Source organism: Saccopteryx leptura, chromosome 5, assembly GCF_036850995.1.
Source record: "Saccopteryx leptura isolate mSacLep1 chromosome 5, mSacLep1_pri_phased_curated, whole genome shotgun sequence".
Lineage (NCBI taxonomy): Eukaryota > Metazoa > Chordata > Mammalia > Chiroptera > Emballonuridae > Saccopteryx > Saccopteryx leptura.
In genome coordinates this window covers 90445031-90459023 of record NC_089507.1, presented here as the reverse complement: position 1 = coordinate 90459023, position 13993 = coordinate 90445031, and the positions used below count along the sequence as shown (strand labels likewise).

The 13993-nt window shown below is 35.9% G+C and overlaps 1 non-coding gene across 1 annotated transcript; it reads right to left on the bottom strand.

Annotated features, from left to right (window-relative positions):
- Positions 1 to 1009: 1009 nt before the first annotated feature.
- TRNAT-AGU (transfer RNA threonine (anticodon AGU)) lies at positions 1010 to 1085 on the bottom strand. The gene has a single exon. It is a non-coding gene; the product is annotated as a tRNA-Thr (tRNA).
- Positions 1086 to 13993: the final 12908 nt, after the last annotated feature.

The following is a 13993-nucleotide window of genomic DNA, read 5'->3' as shown; positions in this document are numbered from 1 at the left end:
TGCTAAAGCATCACATGATTTGGTCCTTTGCCTATCTTCCTACTTTGTTTTACTCTGTTCGGCACTTTTTCATTACTGTCCGGATTGAACAGACCAAACCTGTTCTCTGTAGGATTTTGTACTAATTGTCCCTTTGTGTGAACTATTTGTGATCTTTGCATGGTTACCTTCTCCTGCTCACTGATATATTCTTAGTACTTGGGGGAGCTCTTGTTATGCAGCAAACCTGGGACAAATATTTGTTAAAAGAGTTAATGAAAAAATTGATATCTTGGTGATACGAAAGAGAGCAACATAATAGGCTGATGACACGTGGTTATATACCTCAGATTTCTTTTTTTTTTTTTTTTTTGTATTTTTCTGAAGTTGGAAATGGGGAGGCAGTCAGACAGACTTCTGCATGCACCCAACCGGGATCCACCCGGCATGCCCACCAGGAGGCAATGCTCTGCTGCAACCAGAGCCATTCTAGAGCCTGAGGCAGAGGCCACAGAGCCATCCTCAGTGCCCGGGCCAACCTTGCTCCAATGGAGCCCCCGCTACAGGAGGGGAAGAGAGAGATAGAGAGGAAGGAGAGGGGGAGAGGTGGAGAAGCAGATGGGTGCTTCTTCTGTGTGACCTGGCTGGGAATCAAACCCAGGACTCCTGCACGCCAGGCCAATGCTCCACCATTGAGCCAACCGGCCAGGGCCATACCTCAGATTTTTTTTTTCTTTTTTTTTTTTCATTTTTCTGAAGCTGGAAACAGGGAGAGACAGTCAGACAGACTCCCGCATGCGCCCAACTGGGATCCACCCAGCACGCCCACCAGGGGCGATGCTCTGCCCATCCTGGGCATCGCCATATTGCGACCAGAGCCACTCCAGCACCTGAGGCAGAGGCCACAGAGCCATCCCCAGCGCCCGGGCCATCTTTGCTCCAATGGAGCCTTGGCTGCGGGAGGGGAAGAGAGAGACAGAGAGGAAAGCGCGGCGGAGGGGTGGAGAAGCAAATGGGCGCTTCTCCTGTGTGCCCTGGCCGGGAATCGAACCCGGGTCCTCCGCTCACTAGGCCGACGCTCTACCGCTGAGCCAACCGGCCAGGGCCCATACCTCAGATTTTTATGGGATATTTTTTTCCTTTTGAATTTTATTACATGATTCTGAAGGTCTATTGATTCCATAGCTAAGAATCAGACAAGCACTTCCTTGGTCCTGTATGTTTATAGTTAACATTATACTAAACAAGAAAAAAGATGAAAGCTTTTTCTTTGAGAAACATGACAACATTATATTAAATGTCCTAGTCACATCAATCAAACAACAAGAAGAAATAAAAAGAGTCCAAATTGAAAGAAAGCAATAAACTTGTCATTATTTGCAGATGCCACAATACTGCATATAGAGAGCTCTAAATATTATACCCCATAAAAATCTATTAAAATTAGGCCCTGGCTGGTTGGCTCAGTGGTAAAGCATCAGCCTAGCATGTAGAAATCCTGGGTTCAATTCCCAGTCAGGGCACAGAGGAGAAGCACCCACCTGCTTCTCCACCCTTCTCCCTCTCCTTCCTCTCTATCTCTCTCTTCCCCTCCCACAGCCAAGGCTCCATTCAAACAAAATTGGCTCGGGCGCTAAGGATAGCTCCATGGCTTCCACCTCAGGTGCTAGAATGGCTCTGGTTACAATGAAGCAATGCCCCAGATGGGCAGAGCATCACCCCCTAGTGGGCTTGCTAGGTAGATCCTTGTTGAGTGCATATGGGAGTCTGTCTCTCTGCCTCCTTGCTCCTCACTTCAGAAAAATACAAAAAATAAACAAATCTATTAAAGTTAATGAATAAGTTTAGTACAGTAACAGTAGCAGGATACAAAGTTAATATTCAGAAATTTGCAGTTTTATACACCAACAATGAACTATCATAAGGGGAACTAAGAAACTAATTTTATTTACAATTGCATAAAAAATACTTAGAAGTAAATTTAACCAAGGAAGTAAAAGACCTGTACTTGGAAAATTATAAGACATTGAAGAAGGAAACTGAAGAAAATACAAATAAGTGGAAGCATATAGAGTGCTTATGGATAGGAAGGATTAACATTATTAAAATGTCCATACTATTCAAAGCAATCTGTAGATTCAATGCAATTCCTATGAAGATATCAATAGTATATATCACAAAACTAGAACAAATATTTCATAAATTTATATGGAATCACAAAAGACCCTGAGAAACAACAGATATCTTGAAAAAGAAGAACAAAGTTGGAAGAATCATGCTACCTGATGTCAAACTATACTTTAGGGCTATAGTAATCAAAACAGTATGGCACTAGCTTAAGAACAGACACATAGATTAATGGAACTGTATAGAGATCCCAGAAATAAATCCAAACCTATATAGTCAATTAATTTTTAACAAAGGAGGTAATAACATACAACCAATAAAGACAGTCTTTTCAATAAATAGTGTTTGGTAAAGTGGACAGATACATGCACAAAAATAAAATGACAAATTTTAGACCATTCACAAGAATAAACTCAGAATAGATTAAGGACTTAAATGTGAAACCTAAAGCCATTAAACTCCTAGAATAAAACATAGGCAATAAACTCTTTGACATTGCATTAGCAATATATATTTTTTGTATGTCTCCTTGGGCAAGAGAAACAAAGAAAACAATAAACCAAAAGAGACTGCATCAAACTAAATTGTTTTTGCACTGTAAAGGAAACTATTAACAGATGAAATACAGCTTGCTGAATGGGAGCAGATATTCACCAGTGACACATTCAGTAAAGGTTCATATCCAAAATTTATAAGTAACTCATACCACATAATACCAAAACAAACAACAACAACAAAAAACAAACCAACCAATCTGATTTAAAAATAGACAGATATAGGGTGACAGAGGATGATTTGACTTTGGGTGATGAGTATACGGCATGATCAACTGTTCAAATGAGATGTTTTCTCTAAATCTATGTGCTCTGGTTGACCAATGTTATCCTGTTAAATTTAATTGTCTAAGTTAAAAAAAATAGACAGAAGCTCTGAATAGACATTTCTCCAAAGAAGACCTACAGATGGCCAATGAACATATGAAAAGATGCTTATAATCACAGAAAAATGGAAATTAAAACCACAATGAGTTATCATCTCACATCTGTCAGAATGTCTATTATGAATAAATCAAGAAATAACAAGTGTGCTGTTGGTGGGAATGCAGATTGGTGCAGCCACTATGAAAAACAGAATGGGGTTTCCTTAAAATATTAAAAATAGAACTACCACATGCCACTGCTAAGTATTTATCTGAAGAAATTAAAAATACTAATTTTAAAAGTTATATGCACCCCTATGTTCATTGCAGCAGTATTTACAATAGCCAATATATGGAAGCAACTTAAGTGCGCAGCAATAAACAATTGAATAAAGAAGAGGTGGTATATATATATATATATATATATATATATATATATATATATATATACACACACACACACACACATACACACACATATACATACATACATATACACAATGAATATTACTTGGACATATAAATGAATCTTATCATTTGCAATAACATGGGTGGATTTGTAGGGTATTATGCTAAGTGGAATAAGTCAGACAGAGAAAGACAAATACCATATGTTTGTGATTAAATGCAGAATCTAGAAAAAATAAATAAGCAGAACAGAAACACTCAGAGATATAGAAAACAAACTGATTGTTGCCAGATGGGAGGATGGTTGGGGGGCTGGGTGAAAAGGGCAAGGTATTAAGAAGTAAAAATTGGCAGTTATAAAACAGCTATAGAAATGTAAAGTACAGCATAGGGAATATAATCAATAATATTGTAATAACTATATACAGTGTCAGGTGGGCACTTGAAATATGGGAGGAATCACTTTGTAAAGTATATAATTATCTTACCACTATCTGTATACCTAAAAAAAATATAATATTGAATGTCAACTGTAAGTGAAAATTAAAAGGTTCTGCCTATAGATTGCATTTTCAAGCTCTAGACTCTATTTTTCATGGCATATTTTAAAACAGTATAGACCCTTCAGATGAAAGTCTGCAAGAAGAGCAGATCAACTCAAAATGATCATAACGGTCTCATTTCCTGCTTCTTATATATCTTTCTTCTGTGGAGGGAGTCCTTAATAAGCAGAATTGAAGATGGATATTTGATGGTTGGACCCCAGGATGTGTTTCTCTGTCTAAATCTTTCACATCTTCTATTTTAGAGGTTGTTGAAATCAAGCAATATCTCAGATTATACTTCTTATCCACAGGCACCTTCTAGACTAGGTTAACCTGTCATTCTAACTTATCTATATATTTTCAATTGATTTATTGTTGCAGAACATTTATTTCTCTGGTTTAGAATGAGTTTGTGTTTTGTTTCTGTGTAGTGTTAAAAATGGCAAGGGGCCATATATCCATCCGGTGTCATTGGCCAGCATATTCAGGTCAAAACTTACTTCTTTCTAGTAAGTTCTAAAATGAAGCAGAAAGAAACTGAAAACATTTCATAAAGTTGCAATCCTAATGATTTGGAACATAGTGAAGATTCAAATAAAACAAATTCAATCTCTTTCCTCAGACTTTGAGTTACTCTAATTATGCCCTTTCTGTGCATCAGATAGGAGCAAGCAGGCTTTCAGCACCTTCTCCCTGCAAACACTGCTGGCACTTGGTGGGTGTTGTTGAAGGAAGGCTCTCTGGGTTTTGATCCTGATGCTTCATCTAAAGTATAGAAAAGTTTATTAAAAGAATATGTAGACATTCAGTTTAGTGATACATTATGAATCAGATTTTTTAACCTATTTACGTATTGATCATGTCTAAGCTTAGATAAAGTCTGGAAGAACTTCTCAGATCAAAGGAACCAGACCCAGTTTTTTCTCTCATAGGAGTGTGGTTTTATTGTCCATAGACCTTAGCATAACATTTGGGTTTATAAATAGCTACTTTTATCATAAAGCAAGTTGTATGATGTCATGCAATGTTAAATATATTTTGATTGCTATATTTATCTTTATATATAAATGGAAATTACTTGAGTACAGTATTTTAAACTTGAGTATTTACACAAATTCTTATTTAAAAAGATAACAAAATTATTATTGTAAATTTTTTCAAAATAAACTGACCTTTATAAAGTCTGGGAAAGCTCTGTTCTCATGTCTGTGATTGGTGCAAAGCTGCCTGTTGAATTTTGTTTCCCCTATGTAGATGAGATACTAATATATTTTATCCCAAATAAAGGAACAAAACCAATAACTGAAGACTTTATAGATGTTTACGCAAGTTCTAAGAGATGGAAAAGTGTTCAGGATAGTTAAGTGGGGTTGTGTTACCTGTCCTTTAGTTAAATTGTTATTTCATTTAAATACAGTGTGTCTGTAAAGTCATGGTGCACATTTGACTGATCACAGGAAAGCAACAAAAGACGATAGAAATGTGAAATCTGCACCAAATAAAATGAAAACTCTCCCAGTTTCATACCTATTCAATGCAGCTCGAAGTGGGCTCATGCACAGATTTTTTAGGACTCCTTTGGTAGCTATCCCGTATAGCCTCTACAGACTAGTCACTGACTGATGGCCTACCAGAACGGGGTTTCTCCACCAAACTGCCAGTTTCCTTCAACTGCTTATCCCACCGAGTAATGTTATTCCTATGAGGTGGTGCTTCATTATAAATGCGCCGATATTCATGTTGCACTTTGGTCACGGATTCGAATTTAGTGAGCCACAGAACACACTGAACTTTCCTCTGTACCATCCACATCTCGACTGGCATGGCTGTGGGTTGCTCCTCTGTATACACAGTGTTATGTCATCATCTGCGCATGCGCACATGCTGCCACATCATCCTACAGGAACTGGGAGGGTTTTCCTTTTGTTTGGTGCAGATTTCACATTTCTATCTCTTTTGTTGCTTTCCTGTGACCTGTAAAATGTGTACCATGACTTTACGGACACACTGTAGGTCCGTTTTTTTCTAGACATAGTGAGGTGATAGCTCAACACTAGTGAATTTGGAACAGAAGTTAGAAAATAGACAGCTAAAAAAAAAAAAAAAGGGAAATAAAGTTGATTTACTTAAGCAAAAGGAAATGAAGTTAATTATGCCAACTGGGGTTTTGCCCATTTCTGTAGCCTTTGAGCAGCAGTATCAGTTGCTGTCAACACTATTTATGTCAAAAATTGCATTGATATTGTTTAACTGGTTCTGAAATATAATTGTAGCACAATGAGGCAAAATAGCATATCTACGGTACTCAATACCATAATTAGTCAGAAGTCCAGACATAATGTAAAACCCAGGAAGGGAACTTGAAAATACATAGAAAGGCATTTTAGAATGGAAAGTGAGATGGTGTGAGAAAAAGAAGTTATCGATATTATAAATTTTAACATGATGTATTTTCAAATTGGTAAAAAATAAAGTAATATATGATTTTTGAATCCTGTGTTTTTTTTCACCACTTTGGGACTATTCTTTCATATTCAAAGGGCAATGATCTAGAGCTTTAAGAATTGGATTGGTCCTTGAAATGAACTGTGGTTGGATTGCTGCTCCAAACACAGTCATAGCTGTGTTCACTTCCTTGATGAAAAGTTTTATTATTTTTTATCGAAAAAGATTAAGATTACTAAAAATCAAGATAATTAAAACCCCATGGAAAAGCTTATTTGTTTTTAAATAATTACAACCAACAATCATATACTAACAAACAGAAATACAACTTCAAGTTATATTTTTTACGTCATTTTCACCCAGTATCTAAGCTCTTGATTCACTCTTTTATAACTTTATCTAGTGTATTTCTAAATTGCTGCTGCTGTAGTGGTAATAAGTATACAATGAAAAGGATACTATTTTCTTCCCATTTGTAATGCACATGTGATTGTGTACACCACAATTGTCAAACACTCATAAGAGAGATGAATAGTCATCCACACAAATGTATAAATATATTTAATCTTCAGTAAAAAAATACACATTCTATATCTGTATATGTAGTTTTTATATTACATTGTTTGTATATTTTTTTCTACATGTTAAATAAGTTATTTTTTAAATTGAATTTATTGGGTGACATTGATTCACAAAACCATATAGGTTTCAAGTGAACACCTCAACAAAATATCATCTATACACTATATCATGCACCCATTGCTCAAAGTAAAGTATTTTTTCATCTTCCCCTTTGCCCACCTCCACCTACCCAACCCCACTTTCCTTCTGGCTATCACCACACTGTTGATTATGTCCATGTGTTATCTATCTATCATCTATGTATCTATGTATCTATGTATCTATCATCTATCTATCTATCTATCTATCTATCTATCTATCTATCTATCTATCTATCATCATCATCTATCTATCATCTATCATCTATCTATCTATCATCTATCTATCTATGTATCTATCTATTTACATATTTTTTACTTAATCTCCTCATCTTTTTTTATTCAGCTTCCAAACCACCCTCTCCTCTGACAGCTCTCAGTCTGTTCCATGTGTTCATGCCTCTGTTTCTATTTTGTTTACCAGTATATTTTGTTCAGTAGATTTTACATATAAGTGAAATCATATATTACTGTATTTGTCTTTCTCTGACTGGCTTATTTTACTTAGCATAATAATCTCTAGTTTCACCCATGCTCTTGCAAAAGGTAAGATTTCCTTTTTTCTTATGGCTGAGTAGTATTCCATTGTGTAAATATACCGCAACTTTTTCCCCCACTCATCTAATAATAGACATTTGGGCTGTTTCCATATTTTAACTGTAGTTAATGCTATAATGAACATAGAGATGCATATATTCTTTCAAATTGGTGTGTTGTGTTTCTTTGGACATATCCTCAGAAGTGGGATCATTGAGTCAATAGGCAGTTTTATTTTTAATATTTTAAGGTAATTTTATATTCTTTTCCACAGTAGCTATACCAGTCTACATTCCCACCAACAGTACACAAAGGTTCCTTTTTCTCCATATCCTTGCCAACACTTGTTTGTTGGTTTATTGGTGATAGCCATTCTGAATGCGTGAGGTGATATCTCTCTGTGGTTTTAATTTGCATTTATCTGATGATATTTTAATGTCTATTGGCCATCCGTATATCTTCTTTGGAGAAGTGTCTTTTAGGTCTTTTGCCCATTTTTTTTAATTGGGTTGTTTGTCTTCTTGCTGTTGAGCTTAAGTTATTCAAGGGGAACTAAATGTTTTATATTAATATACAAAAATAAACATGAGAATTAATGTTAGTATGCTTATAATTTTTATATACTCGATCTTAGACAAAAGACCGAGAAGTAATTTTATAAGTTCTTTGAAATATAACATTTATTGGTGATTTTTTTTTTAAATCAGACATATGGGTTAATATATTTATTTGAATTTAAAATAAATCCTTAGGGAATCTGACTTGTGGCACATGTTTATCTTAATTAAATTACCAAATAAAATATTATAGAAGGAAATGTGATATATTAAATATGATCACTGATAAAGATTACAGTTCACATTGATTGTCATGTTCTTAGGTTAGCACAATGGCATAGAGATGCAGTTTTTTAGAATTGACACATATAGCAGATATGTTGAGGCATAATACGCTATGTCACAATTTTAGAAACTGAAATCTTGATCCAATTTGTATTCCAATAGAGGTCAGTTTATCTGATGCTTATTTCTTCCTTTCCCTAAAAGTATTCATCCTCTCTAATTTCACTGCTCCTCTAATTACTGAAGGTTATGACCATATTAAATATAACCTCTGATTTTTCTCTGTGTCACAGGTCATTTAAAAAACTCCTTCAAAATCTTCCAACAAATCTTGCTGCTATTCAACTCTTTCCTACTTTTCTAAATATTCAAACGCTAAATCCCAACCACTTGGAAACTGCATAAACCTATTTTAACCTATTCTTGCATTATTGTTCCTCTTGTAGAGATTTACTGTTCAAAGGAATTAATAATCAAATGTGGGGAAGGAACTCACACTTACTGAAAATTTACTATATGTATTATATTTTAGGCTTTTTTTTTTTGAGCAATCAGTTTTTTGGATCTTCATTGATCTTATCACTGTTCATTCCCAGATATTACAGTTTAGTTCTGCTGATGAAAAACAAAACAAAACAAAAATATGAAGCAATTTTGATATGTCTTTTAAGTTTCTTATAATCTGCATATTTTCTCTGTGTCTTGCATTTCTTTCTTTTCCTTATAATTGATATGTGGAAGATCCTAGGACATTTTGACATGTAGCACTTCTGGTCTGGGTTTTGTAGGTTGCACATTCTTGGTACACTTCAATTTGTTCTTCCGTCCCCACATTTTCTGCGAACTGGCAGCTGGATCCAGAAGCTTGTTAAAGTTCCCGTGTTATCCCTTTTGCAAGTCTATTGGGCATGGTGTGTTCTTTCTTTCATACCTGCATAATGTCAGATATTCACACTGACCAATAAGGGAAACCTGCCTATGATTAAGATTCTAAAAATAGTATCATTTGGTTACCAAATAAATAGTAGATAAGATAAATTATGTCTTCATAAGAGTTTTTCCAATGAAGATATCTAAAATGATTTCATAGAATAAGAATGTGGCTAATTTACAACCCTAAATAATTAATAGATATAAATGTGATTGACAGCTGAAAATATCATAAAGTAGGGTTAATTATCTCAATGGTTCTGGAAGATGAAACTCAGAAACTTTAGGCGTCCCGCCTGCCTGCTGTTACTGAGTATTATCTGGGCAGGTCTGGGTAGGCTGCCTGCTTGCCCCACAGTATTGATCAGTTGACCATATGAAATTACTGAGTAGGAAACTGCTAACTAGTGGAAACTGCTGCAGCTGAGAGATCATGAACACCTGCCAGGGAAGAGAGGCAATTAAGAGAGAGAGAGAGAGAGAGAGAGAGAGAGAGAGAGAGGAACATTGAGCTGTTCCTGTATGTGCCCTGACCAGGGATCAAACTGGCAACCTCTGTGCTTCTGGACAACACTCAAACCAAACTACTCAGGTTTAAGTTTTTAATTTTTTGATTGATTTTAGAGAGAGAGAGAGAGAAGAAGTGAGAGAGAGGGGAGGGGGAATAGAAGCATTCATTTGTTGTTCTACTTAGTTGTGCATTCATTCATTGGTTGCTTCCCATGTGTGCTCAGACCCACAATCGAACCTGCAAACTTTTCATTTCAGGACAATGTTCTAACTGTCTGAACTAACTAGCCATAGCCCAAGATATGTTTTAAAATATGCACATTACCTCTTTTGAATGGGATGAGCAATAATGAAAAGCCCATTTTAATTGTTACTATGTTTTTATTTACACATGAGAAAAAACATCAATTCATACAAAAAAGGGAAGCTGTTACCTTGGCAACTTTTATTATGAGAGTTTAGGCTGGGGGAGGGCAATTAAATAAAAAGAAAAGCTAGGAAGAGATAAAGAAAAGAGAAGAAGAAATAAAAGCAGGAAAAAGGAAATAAACCGCATAATTAATTTGCATTTGTTTCAGGGGCCACACCTGTGAGACAGGCTAGCCCATTTAGATAGGTGATGGTCAAAATGCACTGCACTCAGCTGACCCTTGACTTGGTCACATCACATCCTGGCTGGGGTTCTCCAATGTGACCTCAGGACCCCTTTACATTATCAAAAATTATTAAGGACCCCCCAAAACTTTAGGTTATGTAGATAATATCTGTCAATATTCACTATATGAGGTATTAAAACAAAATCTCAAAATAAAAATATTTATATAAGTAACATTCTGATGAAATATATACTTAATGTCATTTAATCATTACAAGATATATAAGAAGGACAAAGATATCTTTCTATGACTGGATCAGCCAGCCTTGCATTCACTGGTCTTTTACCCCGAGTTTCTCTGAAATGCTTTTAACAAATATTTTTCTATCATTGCAAGAAATAGTTGCTTATTTCAGTGTTGACACTTGAAGAAAACACGAGAGGAAGTTGACTGCTCCTGGACCCTGGAATGAGGAAGAGAGTCAGTATAGATTGCTAGTACATTTGTGGCTTAATCCTACCAGCTCTGTAAAATACACAGCTCTCCAGACTCCAAGCAGCAGGCTGAGGACAGGGCTCTGAGGAGACTCTGGGTCTCACACATGCCACCCTCCCTCTGCAGTTCTGGGGCATCCAGCAGGTCCCCATCACATCCCATGACCTTGCCTCTTTTTCTTTTACTCAAGAAATTGAAGGACCTCATTCTGGATGGGAAAAAATAAAGGCTCCAAGACTGGTCATGTGTTTATGGAGACCTAGACCCCAGCTGCATCTCTTTTAAGTCTCAGTCAAGAATTTCCAATGTCATTTGGAGTGTCTGGACTTCTGAAGTGTGCCTTAAATGCAGCTTCCCAGTAGCACTTGGGAAGAAAAGTTGGCTATGACATGGCTCTCTCTCCTCTTGGGAGTACATATAATGGCTGATGCCAACCACAGAAGATCCAGAACCAACACAACCAGTGGTGGGTGGCAGATAGCACCAATGCTAGACTTAGTTAGTTACACAGCAGCACACAAAAAGGGGGATTCCAGTAGGCACCAGACATTACAGAGAATGCACAATGTCTAATATACATGATCAAGGTTGAACCTTAGAGCCAGCCATCCTGAAGGAATAACCACACCCATGAAATATGCATATACAGTGAGGGTGTAAATATTACCCTCAACAAGCATTCCCAAAGCAAGGAACTCAGGTGGCCTAGAGGTTATTACCACTGACCTGATCTTCCTCATAAAGACACCACAACAAATTTCAAAGTCAGACAGAGCTACCTAATACACAGACATAATGGGAAGACAAAGAAATATGACCCAAATGAATCAACAAAAGAAATCCCCCCAAAAGAACTAAATAAAATGGAAGTAATCAAACTCAAGAAGCAGAGTTTAACATAATGATTTTTAGTATGCTCAAGGACCTTAGAGCAACAATGGATATTCACAATGAGAATTTAAACAAAGAGACATCAGCATCAAAAAGGACATTAAAATTATGATATAAAAAAGAACCAGTCAGAAATGACAAATACAATATCAGAAATGAAGACTGCTCTAGAAAAAAATCAGCAGCAGGCTCTATGAAGCAGAAGGTTGAATCAGCAATTTGGAAGACAGGATAAATGTAAGCACAGAAGCAGAGCAGCAAAAAGGAAAAAGGCACAAAAAGTCTGAGGAAATTCTAAGAGACCTTTGTGACAACATGAAGAAAAACAACATCCACATCTTTGAGGTTCCTGAAGGAGAAAAGAACAAACAAGGGATAGAAAACCTGTTTGAAGAAACCATAACTGAACCAACAAAACTATCATTTAAAATTGAATGAGAAATAAAAAGCTCCCCAGACAAAAAAGACTCATTACAAAAAAGGAATTTATTACAACCAAACCAGTACTTCAAGAAATGTTAATGAGCCTGCTGTAAAAAGAGCAAAGGAAAAAAGAAATCAAGAGGAAGAGGATAGTACGTTTAAAGAATAAGATGGCAATAAATAAGTACATGTCAATGGTAACCTTAATATAAATGGATTAAATGTTCCAATTAAAAGACATAAGGTAACTGCATGGATAAGAAAGCAGGACCCATATATATGCTGTCTACAAGAGACTCTCCTCAGAACAAAAGATGCACATAGACTGAAAGTGAAGGGATAAAAAAATGTATTTTATGCAAATGCAAATAAAAAAAAGCTGGGGTCGCAATACTTATATCCAATAAAATAGCCTTTAAAACAAAGACTATAGTAAGGGATAAAGAAGGTCACTATGTAATGATAAAGGGAGTCATCTAACAGGAGGATATAGCCATTGTAAATATTTATGCACTTAATATAGGAGCACCTAAATATATAAAGCATATTTTGATGGACATAAAGGGCAAGATCGACAGCAACACTATAAAAGTAGGGGATTTTAATACTCCACTTACATCAATAGATAGGTTTTCTAGACAGAAAGACAACAACAACAACAAAACAGTGGCCTTAAATGACACACTGGCTCAACTGGATTTAATTGATATCTTCAGAACATTTCACCCTAAAGCAGCAGAATATATTATATTTTTCTCAAGTGTTCATGGTGCATTTTCTAAAATAGACCACATGTTAGGACACAAAACAAGTCTCAATAAATTTAAGAAGATTGAAATTATATCAAACATCTTCTCTGATCACAATGGCATAAAACTAGAAATCAACTACAATGGAAAAACGGAAAAACATTCAAACACTTGGAGGTTAAATAATATCTTATTACATAACAAATGAGCTAACAATGAGACCAAGAAATAAGTTAAAAATTTCCTTGAAACAAATTAAAATGAACATGCAACAACCCAAAAATCTATGGTACACAGCAAAAGCAGTCCTGAGAGGGAAGCTCATAGCATTACAGGCATACTTCAAGAAGCAAGGAAAAGCTCAAATAAACAACCTGTCCTTTACCCTAAAAGAACTAGAAAAAGAACAACAAACACAGCCCAGAGGAAGTAAAAGGAAGGAAATAAGAAAGATCAGAGTGGAAATAAATGACATCGAGGCTAAAAAAACAACACAAAATATCAATGAAACCAAGAACTGGTTTTTTGAAATATAAACAAGATTGACAAACCTCTAACCAGAATCATCAAGAAAAAGCGAGAGAGAACACAAATAAATAAAATTGGAAATGAAAGTGTAGGAGTAACAACTGACCACAGAAATATAAATTATTGTAAGAAAATACTATGAAGATTTATATGCCATAAAAATCTTGGAAGAAATGTAAGTGGTAACTCTGATATCTCTTGTAGCAATATTTTTTTTTCTGTATTTTTCTGAAGCCGGAAACGGGAGAGACAGACAGACTCCCGCATGTGCCCGACCGGGATCCACCCGGCATGCCCACCAGGGGGCGATGCTCTGCCCCTCCGGGGCATCGCTTTGTTGTGACCAGAGC